Raw genomic sequence first — 13,948 nt, 5'->3', positions numbered from 1 at the left:
TTCACCTAATTTGAGCCTTTTAAAGCTATAGACTATGTATTCATAACGCTATAGAAAGGGAAACCACGGACTAGGGAAATCTGTTGTAGATCATTTTTTCCTTGTCTTCTTTGAGATAGAACCGAAATGGAAATTCTCTGAAAGAAGACATAGGCAAGTGAGGCATGCAGGCGGATTGGGTGGTGACATGAAGCCACAAGGCGGCGGCGGGGTGGGGGGTGGGGGGTCCTGGGGCCAAATCCCAGCTTTGGGATTGGTACACAAGGCCTTAGGAAAGAGGCAGGCAGTAAATATCCCTAATAGAGAAGAGAAGAAAAGAGAGCAAAGGAGTTTGTACAAGCTCTAAAGACCAACTCCTCCTTCCCAAGGTTGCCTTGGGGAGCAATTCAATGAGAACCGATTAGTGCAGGCCTTAACGCTTCCTACTTGAGAGTGAGTTAAGGCTTACTGATGGGAGAATAATGCAAGAGAGTCTTCTCTGAGATTCCAATGCTATTTTCCAGGTTCCTGATTCCTAGTGTCCCCAGATTACACAGGAGACTCTAAACATGGTAGACTTGCGATGCACATTCTCCTGCAAAGAATGTTCTAAGAAAAAGAGTATAACAGAAAGAAGAAAGCATGGGAAATTCCAGGAAATGTCTCAAAGACATTGTATCATTGTTACTGGGAGGAAATGCCGTGGGTAACTTCAGAGCAACTGTTTATATGGTGGAAAATCAATTTTGAAAAATGTAAGCAGAGGCCACAGCAGGGCCTTTGGTACGACTGCAAATAAACCTCCCTCAAATAGGATGTATTTATTTCCTTTGGTTTCTATAAAATTGGCCTTTATAAGTCATAAAAATATTTATTTAATTCAATGGTCCCTAACCTGTTTATCGTATCTAACCAGTCATGAGCAGGAAATCCTGCCAGTGGCACAGGGCATATGGGTAATCTTTACTGCCAATGGAAGTCATCTCTCCCTGACACACTCTAGGGGGAGGTGGGTCACAAGAAAAAAAATTCCCAAAGGACGTACCACCTAATTCTCCATGATCAACTCATGTGTGTGTGTGTGTGGGGGGGGGGTGTTATATGTTAACACCAATGTGTGTATATGCGTGTGGGTACACAAACACATGTTTGTAATTATGGATAGAAACCAAGGTCAGGGAGGAATGCATCACTTTCCCCCATCACTTTCCTCCTTATATTTTTGGACAGGCTGTCCTATTAAATTGAAATTCATACTGACTAAGTTGGCTTGTCAAAGTGCTCCAGGGAACCGCCTGTTCCTGACCCCATCCCAGCAGGACCGGAGCCCCTGGTTTTACATGACCACGGTTTTTACATGGATACTGGAGAGCCACATTCAGGTCCTCATTTTTGCTTGATGAAAACCTTACTCAGTCATTTCCCAAGCCCTTCAGTACCTACAGCTTTGTACGTATTGTCAGGGCCGAGAAGCCAGCTTCTTTCTTTGTCATTTATGAAAATTTATCATCTCCTAAAGAATTTTCTGTCCTTAAACTTACCTTTACACGAAAGTAGGTGCCTAGAAAGGTACTTGGTTGATATTATCAGTGAGTGAGGGCCTAGTTCAGTAATCACCTTATAATCTAGGTTAACTTGAAGAGCAGGTGATGTTGAGATTTTTGTTCCAGCCACACATTTTACCAATGGTGGCTAAGAACTGGTGGCTGTACCTGATAGGCAAGGAATTTCAGAGGATGCTCAGGAAATTTAGGATTGTCTTTAACCTCCCCCATTTTGAGTAGAAGGCACAACCAAAGAAGAAGACAGCTCACTGAAAACTAAGAGTTCAGTGACTTATCCCATAGTTGCTGTACCCGTGATAGCCCCAGGCTTCAGGGGTGCGATGAGTGTGAAGGCTTCTGTAGACATTCGCTCGCCATTTCAGCAGATGCTTTTCTGTGTTCCCACGCTGGGGCAAGCATTGCTACGGGCAGACTCATGGTGGAGAAAACAAACGATGGGCAAACAAATAGACAGCATTTCAGGTAAATGTGTGAAACGAAGAGAAACAGTCAGGCAGCAAAGGTACAAGCAGTGCAGCTACGTCACAGAAGTTCAGCATTACATCTTGGTGCTGAATACAGAATCAATTCATAAACATCTGCCGAGAAAAAATGATTGATAATAGAATGATAGTAATGACGGAACAAAGCAGTCACATAAGCAAACAGGAAACAGCAAAACAACTGGAAATTGTCATTGTGAATAGGATAGCCAGGAAGGGGGAATTTTGTAAAGGCAAGAAAGAAGAAAACATTGCTATTAAAGTTTAGACGTCATGTGAGGACAGAAAATGAAATTTATCTCCAGACATTCACTTCCTTCTCAAATTATTGCATTGAGCTAGGATTTAACGAATTCAAAGGGCATTTAACATGGACACGAGGGCATTCACTTTGGATCAAACAGTGTCCACACATTCCTGACTGGCTTTCAATTTCTTATATATTTCCCAATTAGTTACACTTTAATTTAATTTAAATACACAAGAAAAGGAGCCAGGACAAAGAATCACAGAAAGTTAAAAAAATAAAAAGACCTCAAGGAACATAATAGTTTTCAGTTTTGACACCAGCATTGCTAAACAACCTACCAAATATAGCCTTTGGCCTCGGAAGTTGAGCACAATGAAGTAGAGAGGAGACAAGGTCTCCCTACAGTCCTGAGGTGCATAGCAGTTGCATAGGCATGGTCAACACAGCAGAGCTCAGAGCTAGTGCTGAGAGTGGTCTTTGGAGGCCCTTCACACAGGAGTGGCTCAGAACTGCAGGCCAAAAGAAATCTAGGTGGAAACTCTTAAGGACCAACCACAGGAAAGTTTAGCATTTCAATTTATTTACTTATTTAGCTTAAGATATAAAATATCCTAGACTTTAAGAACTCTGAGAAAGAAGAAAGACACGAGAGTGAGAGATGAAAAGAGAGGGGAGAGGAGGAGAGGGGGGAAAGGATAAAGGCAGTGTAGATAAAGAGAAGGAGGGGTGTTCATGGAGGGAGGGGGAGAGGAGGGAAAGGATAAAGGCAGTGTAGACAAAGAGAAGGAGGGGTGTTCATGGAGGGAGAGGGAGAGGAGGGAAAGGATAAAGCAGTGTAGACAAAGAGAAGGAGGGGTGTTCACGGAGGGAGGGGGAGAGGAGGGAAAGGATAAAGCAGTGTAGACAAAGAGAAGGAGGGGAAGAGGAGGGAAAGGATAAAGCAGTGTAGATAAAGAGAAGGAGGGGTGTTCACGGAGGGAGGAGGAGAGGAGGGAAAGGATAAAGGCAGTGTAGACAAAGAGAAGGAGGGGTGTTCACGGAGGGAGGAGGAGAGGAGGGAAAGGATAAAGGCAGTGTAGACAAAGAGAAGGAGGGGTGTTCACAGAGGGAGGAGGAGAGGAGGGAAAGGATAAAGGCAGTGTAGATAAAGAGAAGGAGGGGTGCTCAAGGAGGGAGGGGGAGAGGAGGAGAGGGGGAAAAGAGGAGAGAGTTGACACTTGAGTAGAATTTTAAAAAACATATAGAGCATTACCACATGGCCTCTTTATTGTGCCAGTTACACATACATGTTTGTGTATGTGTGTGTGTGCACATGCTCATGTGTGTATGTGTAGGCAGATTGGATAGATAGATGAGTAGATTTAATTTTAATGTTTTAGGCCTCTGAAGATGTGTGTGTGTGTGTGTGTGTGTGTGTGTGTGTGTGTGTAGTTACTGTAAACAGTGTACCTGACTCGTAGTAGTCCCTCAGTAAATATGTTCCGAAGATATTGATTTTGCTCGGTCTATTTCCCACTTCCTAAGTAACGACCCCTAATAATCTTCATAATGAAGCTAAATCAATAGTAACACAAGTGTGGAATTCAGCATTTGGAAAAACCCAGGTAATCCTTCATTCTGTACATGCATAAATATCAATTGCATTTCTGCAGTTTGCTTCAGTGCTTAGATAAGGCAAGTGCAATCCTTGCTCTGTGGATGATAAAATATATCTAAGATGACATTAAAAATCATCATTACCGTCTTTTTCAGTATCATTATCAGCCTTGCTACTAACAGTTGAGAATTTCCTAAATGCCAAGCCTCCTAGCATTTTTTATGTATTAATTCATTTAATCTTTACAGCAAAGTTGTAAATAGGCAATACTATTCTCCCTAGACTCCTAAGACCCCAAGAAATGCATAAATGTAAAAAGTTAATTTCAATGCAATGTGATGTTGTTATGAATTATACGTGATGTTTAAAATAATGCCTAAAAGCAGCTTTCAGTCCTAATATGCAAAGAAAATTAAGATTCCTCTCTTCTCCACAAATTCCCTACTTTTGCACACAAGAGAGGGGGTGGCAGTGAGAGAGAAAGAGGGTCCCAATAGTCTTTAAATATTTTTATTTTCAATTTTATCTCTTACAATTTCTAACTTTTCAAGGACAGAGTCACCGGTGGTAATGGTTGCAATTGCTTCATGTAAGTGCTGTTTGAGAAGTTATTTGTTCAGATAGAGAAGGTAATACAGACGCTGTGATGTGGTCTGGAGCCTTCCCGAAATAGGGGGAAAGGGCATACCAATTGAGACGTAAGCAAAGGAGCTCTCCTTGGGAATTTAAAGCCCCTGTTTCATTTTCTGACCTCACTACATAGACTTTCACACCATCCAGGGCTGCTATTGGATAATAACTGTGTCCAATAACCCCAGGGACCCAACCAATTTATCATGGACGCTGCTGGAGAGATTTTCGGTTTCTTGCACCCCAGTCTTAGGCTGTGGGGTCTAGGGAAGCCAAAGGGTTGCTAATTGCCATGTTAAATTCTCCTGGCCTCAGCTATTCTCTCCCTTGTGTCTCTCAATCTCTCAGTCCAATTGGAGACGTCTGTGGGAATTTATCCGCACGCCAGGAGCTCAAAAAGCACTTACTGCTAGCCCGCATGTATCAGCAGAGGAGAAAGGTGGTTTCCGTTGGGGTGGCTGTGCTCTGCATTTTATGATGCTATTTCATAATGGGAGGTTGCAATCTTCTGCTGACTGTAAGATAAAAGGGCAGGAATTCACAACAACTTGTGTTTGGGGAAATGTTTTCTTGAATTTAAGGTTATCCATCACAATAACAGTTATTACTAATGTCCTTATCTGATGTCGTCTAAATAAAGTCCATTAACTGACTTTACATTGCTGGGCCCCGTTGCTCTAACTTTATTATAGCTGTCGATACCCTGTTCAAAATAATAATTCTAGCATTGATTTCTAGTCCTTCTTTGCTTAAAGACCCCTTGACATCTGAACTGGATTTCTAAAGTTTAAGACATTGGGTGGAGGTTGAAAGAAGACATTATGTCAACAAAATCTGTAGGTTCCTTCCTTATGCAATAGTTTAGGAAATTTAATTATGTTCCATAAAATGCACAATAAGTAGCTTGAGGTGGATAGTTTCTCTGCCTCTGCTGTCAAGTCTAAAATCTTTCCTAGACACACCAGATATATTTGCAACCTTTTCCAAAACTCATGAAGAAGCCTGTTTTACAATAATTAGTCATGGCAGCATCCTGATTCTACTCCAAAGTGACCTAAACACACATACAAACACCCTCCCAGCCCAGCACTCGGGAGGCAGAGGCAGGCAGACCATTGAGTTCAAGGCCACCTTGATCTATAGAGTTAGGTCCAGGACAGCCAAGACTACACAAAGAAACTCTGTCTCAAAAAACTCTAAAACACGACACACAAAATGATAACAAAATCCCTTCTTCCATAGCATATGCACATATGAAATACTACAATGCTTTTAGTGGGAATATATTTGACAAGTAGATATACTTTCTCAAATTGAAGAGAATGATTATATTTGTATCAGAAAGCAAGCTCACATTAATGGCTCATTCCTAGGCAGAATTAGCAGAGGCAGTGCGATGATATTAGGTGCATTTGAATATTGTATGTGACTGATATAACAGAAGTGGGATTCAGTGAGTTACTGTGATTCAGCCACAATGAAATGGTGTCCCAGGTGGACCTGGTTCTGCTCTTGGGTCTGTTCTCCAATCTGAGGACTAAGGAGCTCTTTTCCACAGGCAATAAGGGATTAGAGGTCTGTAATTCATATCCAAAACAGTTACACGTGGTTCTAGTCCCTCTTATGCTGCTTCCCTTCCAGATGAGACTAAGATCCCAGGGTTTTTCAAGGGCAATCTAGTGTGATAGAAAGAATGCCAGCTTTGAGTAAAAGATACCTCAGTTGTGGCACCTTTTCTACTACTAATAAAGTAGAAGATCCTGGGCCATTTCATGAATATTTCACACTTGCAGATTCTCTATATGAAAAAATAAAAATAAGATCATCTAATCTCATAGAATCATTTGTAAGAACTGTATAAAATTTAATGAATAAACTGTACACACACACAAGTTTTTTGAAACAGGGTCTCTCTGTGTAGCCCTGGCTTTCCTGGAACTCTTTCTGTAGACCTAACTAGCCTTGAACTTAGAGATTCAGCTGCATTTGCTTCTCAGGTGCTAAGAATAAAGGCATTACCACCACTGCCCAGATAAACTGACTATATTTTGGATATGAAGTGTCCCCAAAGGTTTCTATGCAAAAGGCATGGTTGCCAGTCTACTGTGCTGTTGATAGATAGTGAAACTCTTACCTGTCAATGCCTACAGGACAGATACTAGATTGTTGGGAGTGTGCCCTTGAAAGAAATACTAAGAGTACCTTTCTTCCTCTCTCTTTTGCTTCCTACTTGCAATGAGGTAAGCAGTGCTACATCTCCATGTACTCCCAACATTATCCTCTGTCTCACTATATCGGTCCACCATGATTGGGACAAGAAAGGGAGGAAGAAGGAGAGGGAAATATTTTTCTAACAAGACTCAATCATGTTGGACAAGGATAATAAGGCAGACAAGAACTATGATGAAGACAAGAAGTGGATAGATTCTTGGATCATAAACCACAACATGTTACCTTAGTTTTTAAAAGGCATCTCTTTTAGTTTTTCATTCTGAGTCTGTGTGTCTGTGTAGGAGTATATTCACATGAGTGTAGGTGTCTGTGGATGCCAGAGACATTAGATTCCCTGGGTCTAGAATTCCAAGAGGTGGTGAATGGGGTACACACACACATGTGAAAGCCGTATATCAGTGTTTGCTTCTTTCTTGGGCACCCTTTGCATTATTGCTTTGTGAGGGAGGGTCTCTGATTGAACCTGGAACTCAACGAGTTCGCCAATTTGGTGAGGCTATTTAGCAAAGGAGTTCCAATGATCTGCCTCCCTTGAGATGAACTTAAAGACCTGACATGTTTTTCTGTAGGAGCTGGACCTCTGAGCTCAGGTTCTCATGCTTGTCACAAAATAATTTCCTAACACATCTTCCCAGAGGCCAGCCTGCTCTGTTGTTACAGCAGTGCAAATGGGCTGAGGTATTTACGCTCCATTTTTACTGCCTATGCTTCTCCAAGTTTCTTAAGGGTTTTGAACAAAATAAAGCCAGCTTTCCTTCAATAATCATAACTGTAGCAATAATATAGGAAGGCAGAAAATGGCATCGCTCTTGAACTAATTTCCTGTGACGCATCTGTGTGAAACCCTGAAGTCTGCCTGGCTTTGCAGGATGGACAGTGCCATGGGTGCTTTCCCTTCCCTAAAATAGGAGCATTGGGAGATACAGACCTCAGAGCGCCCTTGTGAGGCTTTACTATTATTTGAAAGGTATGACCACAGCTTGAGAATAAATATCAGCTGGAAATAGTGGTAGTGGCAACCGTGGTAACTGGGAAGACAGCTTTAAGTCTCACAACATACAGCCATCTGGAGGTACCTAAGTTTCGTGGTGGTTAAACAAGTTTTAAAATATCATGTGGCTAAGAAGATTCAGGGTTATAAACTGGTTTCATTTTAGCTAGTGTTCTGTTTTCAGGCTACCCAATGCTATGACCATCCTAATTTGATTAGAAGTATAAAATGTTATCAGAAACTGATTTGTGGGAATTATTAGCTTTACCAACTCAGGCAGTTTGACAAAAAAGTAAGACCACAGTCCAGAGTGGGCTATTTCGCTTAGTGTGGTTCATGACTATCTTGGAACCTACATTGAAGGGGAAAAAAGAAGTATAAAATGGGAGCGAGAGAAACAGCTCAGTGGTTAAGAGCATTTTTTTCTGATGGAAGATCTAGGTTTGTTTCCCAGCACCCACATATGGCCTCACAACTATCTATTCCAGTGATAGGGATCCAGCACCCTCTTCTGATCTGCTTGGACAGTAGGCATGCATGTGACGCATGTACTTACATGCAGGCAAAACACTCATACATATTGAGAGAGAGAGAGAGAGAGGGGGGGGAGGGAGAGGGAGAGGGAGAGAGAGAGAGAGGAGAGAGAGAGAGAGAGAGAGAGAGAGAGAGAGAGAGAGAGAGAAATTCTCCACATGTACACTGAGGATGGAGAGATGGTCCAGCAGCTGTTAAGAGCACTAGCTGTTCTTGCAAAGGACCTGGGTTCAGTTCCCAGCTCCAACGTGGTGGTTCATAACCATCTGCAATTGTAGTTTCAGGGGATCCAGTGCTCTCTTCTGGCCTTCTTGGCTACTGCATTCACAAGATAGACACACATGCATGAAAACGTAAATACAGTTTGACCTCTTTAAACCCTTATGAGTTACTTGTTCTAAATTTTTCTTTCCGAAGTACTTTTTATATGCATAACTTTCAATACTTTTATCATCTTATTACATAGTTTTATTTCTGGACCACAGTAGGCAGGGAACAGTTTAAGGATAGAGATCAAGCTTTCCAAGACCAAGATATAAATCCTGGCACATAGCAGATGCCAAAGAAACATCTTTTGAACAAAACTCTATTTGAGGAGTATATACAGTATATAATAAAACAAAACAGACAAAAAGAATTTCATTGTGGTAATTTGGCTTTATGGAATAAAAACAGGCTGTAAGGAATATCACAGAGTTGTATTCAAAATGATAAGTAAATGATGAAAACAAGATACCAGTTTGGCTGTAGGAAGGAAATCTCATTTTCGGGTACTTCTTCCTGTAATGAGTACTGTGAGCTAAAATTTTAATAGTTCATGTGAGGAGCAAAATTAAAAAACCAATCAATATTTTCTTACCAAGAAAAGTTTGAGACTTAAGAGACTTGGGTATGAAATTTAACTATACAGAGACTATTTGACTTCAAAGACAGCCTAGGAGAAATTGGCTCTAGTTGATGTTTCCTATTAAAATGTATCCCATCCATCACCCTAATAGACCATCCATATGATTTGTCCATCACATTATGAGAACAAAATGCTGTCTTGTCTCCTTGATAATGCTTCTTGAAAATGGAAAGAAAGCAGTGGTGCGGGGGAGGAAGATTCTTCCACACTGTTCCTTTTCCGATTCTATTTTTTAAAGTTGTTCATAACACACAAGGTCTGGCATCGGGAGTAATTACAGTAAACCATGTAGAAATCCCAGAGGAAGCAGGTAGGGAGGATAATGTTTGCTACATTATAAACTTAAAAGGAAAGCACCGAGTCTGAGGGGATGTGAAGGTGAGTAAATCCTTGTAAGGAAGACCAAATGGATGATTCGGTTTCACCTACCTGAATAAGAGTCTCTGGGATATCCTAAGATGCAAGAATGGTCATGGCAGGCAGGCATTCGAGAAAACATTTTGCTAGCTGATAATGCTGAGCCCAGGCTAGACAAATGCCTGTGTCTGCAGATTGTAACCCACACTAATAATGTTGGTCTCCAATGTTGGTTCAAGAAGGGAGTCCCATCTGCTGTCTGCAGAGACAGCCCCAGGTCTCTGTTTCTCACTGCTCTCTCTGAGGTTATAAGACATGATTAACAATGGGAAGACTCTACTTAAAAAGAAGCTATTTTTTTCAAACCAATATTTGTTTCTCAGCTAATTTGGTCATAGTAAAATATATCATATGCAGGATGCCTCTATGTTTCAATGATAAAAATTTGTTAAGCCCCAAAATCACCACTAAATAGGCTCAGAGCTTACAAGCAAAAAAGTCACAAACATTGACGAGAACATGTCTATTCCCCCAAGTCAAGTTTTACTTGATTTTTCAACTAAGTGTGCACAGTCACTCAAAAAAAAAAAAAAGCATACAAAAATGCCTGCAGCCACCAATACCTTCAGGAAATTGTCCCTGTGGTAGGTGATAAGCCTCTCCTAAATTGAACTGCCTCTGCTCTAAACAGGCTGGCAGGTGTGGCCACAATTTGAACAGATGTTTCCACATGTGGGAGCTGGGGTTTGAGGATCTCTCTGATGCCTGTGCATTCTCTTTTATGTCAGTCAATGTGGCCAAGCATGTTCAAGCTGTCCTTCTCTTCTGCCTCACCCTGGCCTTCGGTTGATAGAGCTGTGGGCTGTGGTATGCTATTTTTTCTTCTGTATTTTTAGATAATTGTTAAGAGCTGTTTTCTCATAGTGTTTGTGGGATTCTTGAGTTAGGCTTTCTGGTCTGTTTTAATACATTATTTTATAGGAGGAGAGGAAGAAGGAGAGAGAGGGGGAGGGAGAGAGGGGAGAAAGGCGAGAAGGAAGGAGGGAGGGAAGAAGAATAGTAGAGGCCTGAGTTTTAGAAACCTTGGCCAAAGGCATTTGACCTTGCCCTGGGTCTGTTTTGACACAGGAATGTGAACTGCCTGGGGAAGACATTAAGGGAACAGGGTGACTGTTTTGTCATGTCTTATTGTTTAATTAGATCAAAAGTTAGATCCCAGTTTTAAAATCCTTTTGGCACATGCCATAATTCTCAGCCAGTATCAAGCATTTCCTAGCAGCTGTCTATATAAGGCAAAAAGCAAGTAAATTAATTAAGTATTTGAAACAGCCTCTTCATTCATTCATTCATTCATTCATTCAATGACAGATTGTTAGAATAGAGTTTTTAGTGGTCAATCACTCAATCATTTTCTGGAAGTAATTGTACCCTGTGGCTCTCAAACGCTCCATTTAATCCCAGGTTTCCTTCCCTCAAACCATATTAAATGCTCCGGGCATGTAGAGTCCTGGATCCTCCCCATGTTGTGTCAGTGTTTAAAAACTTCCTAGTTTTATTCACAAACGCTCACCTGACTTTCTCCAGACATAATGCAGAATCAAAGTTCTAGACCCTGCCAGGGGAAAGTTGGTGTCTGAGTCAAAAGGTCCTGATGCACCCAGTCTTGGGAGCTTAGACATAGGAGGGTCTCCTGGACAGTCAGTCTAGCTTACCCAGTGCACACCAAGTCCAGAGAGAAATCATGTCTCACAACATACGGTGGAGAGAGAGTTAATGACGTCCTCTGGCCTCTGCACCAACAGACACAGTGAGAGAAAGAGGAGAGAGAGATCGTGATAGAGACAGAGATAGAATTGGAAGGGGGGATTAAAAAGAAATATATCAATGATTCCAGAAACCTTCAGTCCATGGAAAGCTTCCCCTCTCTGGTCTTGCTTTAAATGCTGGATGTTTTTTAGCATCCATAGCCTCAAACCTTGGGACTTAGCTCCCTTCCTGCAAGGAGACCATGCCACAGATCAATTAATCTGATGTCTGAGAAATTGCCTGCAAATTTCGTTTTCCTTTAGAGCCAAATAAAACTCTACGTTTTCATTCTCCATTCATCAATTGAAGGATATCTATGTGGACTCAATCTCTGACCTATTGTGAATGGAGTATCAATACACATGAATATGCAAAAATATCTGTGGTATGTTGTAGAGTCATTTCGTTATATTTTCAAGAAGGCGATTGCTGGTTCATATGATCGTTATATTTTTAGTTTTGTGAGAAGGTTCCAGAGTGGCTTTACTTGTTTGTGCTTCCTTGCACAGCAAATAAAGGGTTCCTCTTCCCCTTCATCCTTACCAGCACTTACTGTCATCTGTTCTCATGCTGGTGTGTGCTGAGTTTATAGCATCTGTTGTACAGTCAGATGTGATATCAATTGCCTCATTGATTCATAAATGCAAGACTCATCATTCTATGAAGAGTCTTGAAATCTTGAGAATAAAGGAAGCCTTCTAGAGAGCTTTGGAAAGAGAACAGAGATTTTCAGGAAGAGTTCTGGGAAGAACCTACATTTCAGATGTGAATAATTGAAAACCAATCTTTGAAAGATAACAATAAAGAAGGGCCATGGAGGTAGGATTAAATCAAAGGCTGTGTTGTATCACCGGAAGAGGAAAGGGAGTAATTTAGGTGTTGTCCGATACAGTCAAATGGAGAAGTCAAAACCTAAAGGTATTTTTATTTTTTACTGACAGCCATTTTTGACCTTATCCAAAAGAGTTTTATCGTTGCTATTGTTATAGGTGCTGATGACATCAAATTAATTTAGTCAGTTGTAATAATTGATGCCTTTCAAGGCTTTGCCCATTTAGCCCAAGTTGTCATATTTAGTGGCACAAAATCTTTACAATATTCTATTCTTGCCACTTTAATCACCATGTGGTCCCTAGTGGTGTGATGGCTTCATTCTGCGTGTTGCTTGCTGCTCTTCTTTCTCTCTATCTTGATTAATTTAGCTGGAAAATTATCAATTTTGTTGATTTTTTTCCATGAAGCAAGGTTTGATTGTATTGACCCTTGCTATTCTTTCTCTATTTGATTAACTTCCTCGCTTTTCAATTTCTTCTTCTACTAATTTTGGATTGTATTTGGATTCTTTTTATGGCTGGGATGGGGGCAGAGGGAATCTTATGCAGTAACCCAAACTGGCCTACATCAAGTTGGTAGCATTCTCCCTGCTTCAACCTCTCCACTGCTCTCACTATAGGTACGAGCTGCCACACCTGGCTTGTTCTTGTTTTTAAAATATTAATAAGGAATCTTAAATGACTAATTTTAGAATTTTATCATTTTCAATACAAACATTACTGAGTTTCCCCCAACTTCAGCTGTATCTCATGACTTTGATATGCTGTATTTTAATTTTTCTTTCATTTAAAATTATTTTCTATCATTTCTTTAGCTTTCTTGTCTTCTATTAGGATGAAAAATCATGCTGCTTTACTTTCAAATGACTAAAGATTTTCCAAATTTTGTTTTACTATCCATTTATAATTTGAGTCATTTGATGGGTAGACAACATATACAAAATAACTCTAATTTTCTTCTAAAATTTATTGAACATTGTTTTTAGATTTAGAACATGACAATGTGGATGTTTGTGTGTGTGTGTGTGTGTGTGTGTGTGTGTGTGTGTGTGTGTGCACTATTAATACTGTGTATTCTGCTAACATTGGCTTGGATGTTCTTTAAATATCAGTGAAATTTAATTGTGTCATATTGTTCAGACCTTCTGTAATTTTCCCAACTTCCTCTACAGGTTTTCTGGGGGTACACATCATTTCTGTTTCTTTGGGGTCTGCCTTGTTAATCTGGAAGCATCATAATAGAGCATTGCATCTGTAGAGTTGCTGCTGGTCCTGATACAGTGATCCTTTCATCCTCAGGGTTCCCAACTCTCTATCTCCTTCTGCAATGCTTTATCTAGCATTCGCTAAAGCTGCTCCAAATGTTTTCTGATGTTTGTTTGCTAATGCACTGTTTTGTGCTGTTTATCCTGTTCAACTTTTCCATCTTTGTACATTTAACCTTTTTACTCTTTGTTTTATTTTTAAAATGAGTTTCTTGTTAACTGTGAAGTTTGGTCTTTTCATTACCTGTTCTTAAAATTCATCTCTTCTAATTGGAGTTTTCAGACCATTTACATTTCATACAATTACTGCTATTGTCAGTTTTAACTTTTTAACTTGCTATTTTTCTATTCTTGCCATCTTTGTTCCTTCATTACTCTTCTCCTGACTTCTTGTGAATTAATGAACTATTTTTAGCATTCCATTTTACCTCTGCTATTTACTTATTAGCAACCCATTTCTTTGTTAACTTTTGAGTGGTTGCTCTAATAGTTTATAAGTGTGGATTGGTTGTTGTTACTT

At 40.3% G+C, this 13,948-nt stretch overlaps 1 non-coding gene across 1 annotated transcript; it reads left to right on the top strand.

Annotated features, from left to right (window-relative positions):
• The first annotated feature begins 7,957 nt into the window (after positions 1 to 7,957).
• Positions 7,958 to 8,085, top strand: LOC121455004. Its single transcript, XR_005975404.1, has one exon. It is a non-coding gene; the product is annotated as a small nucleolar RNA SNORA4 (small nucleolar RNA).
• The last annotated feature ends 5,863 nt before the right edge of the window (positions 8,086 to 13,948 follow it).

The sequence above is a fragment of the Microtus oregoni genome, unplaced genomic scaffold (assembly GCF_018167655.1).
Source record: "Microtus oregoni isolate MIOR12 unplaced genomic scaffold, Mior012 000000F_ref0000247, whole genome shotgun sequence".
Taxonomy (NCBI): Eukaryota; Metazoa; Chordata; class Mammalia; order Rodentia; family Cricetidae; genus Microtus; species Microtus oregoni.
This window is presented reverse-complemented; position numbering and strand designations above follow the sequence as displayed.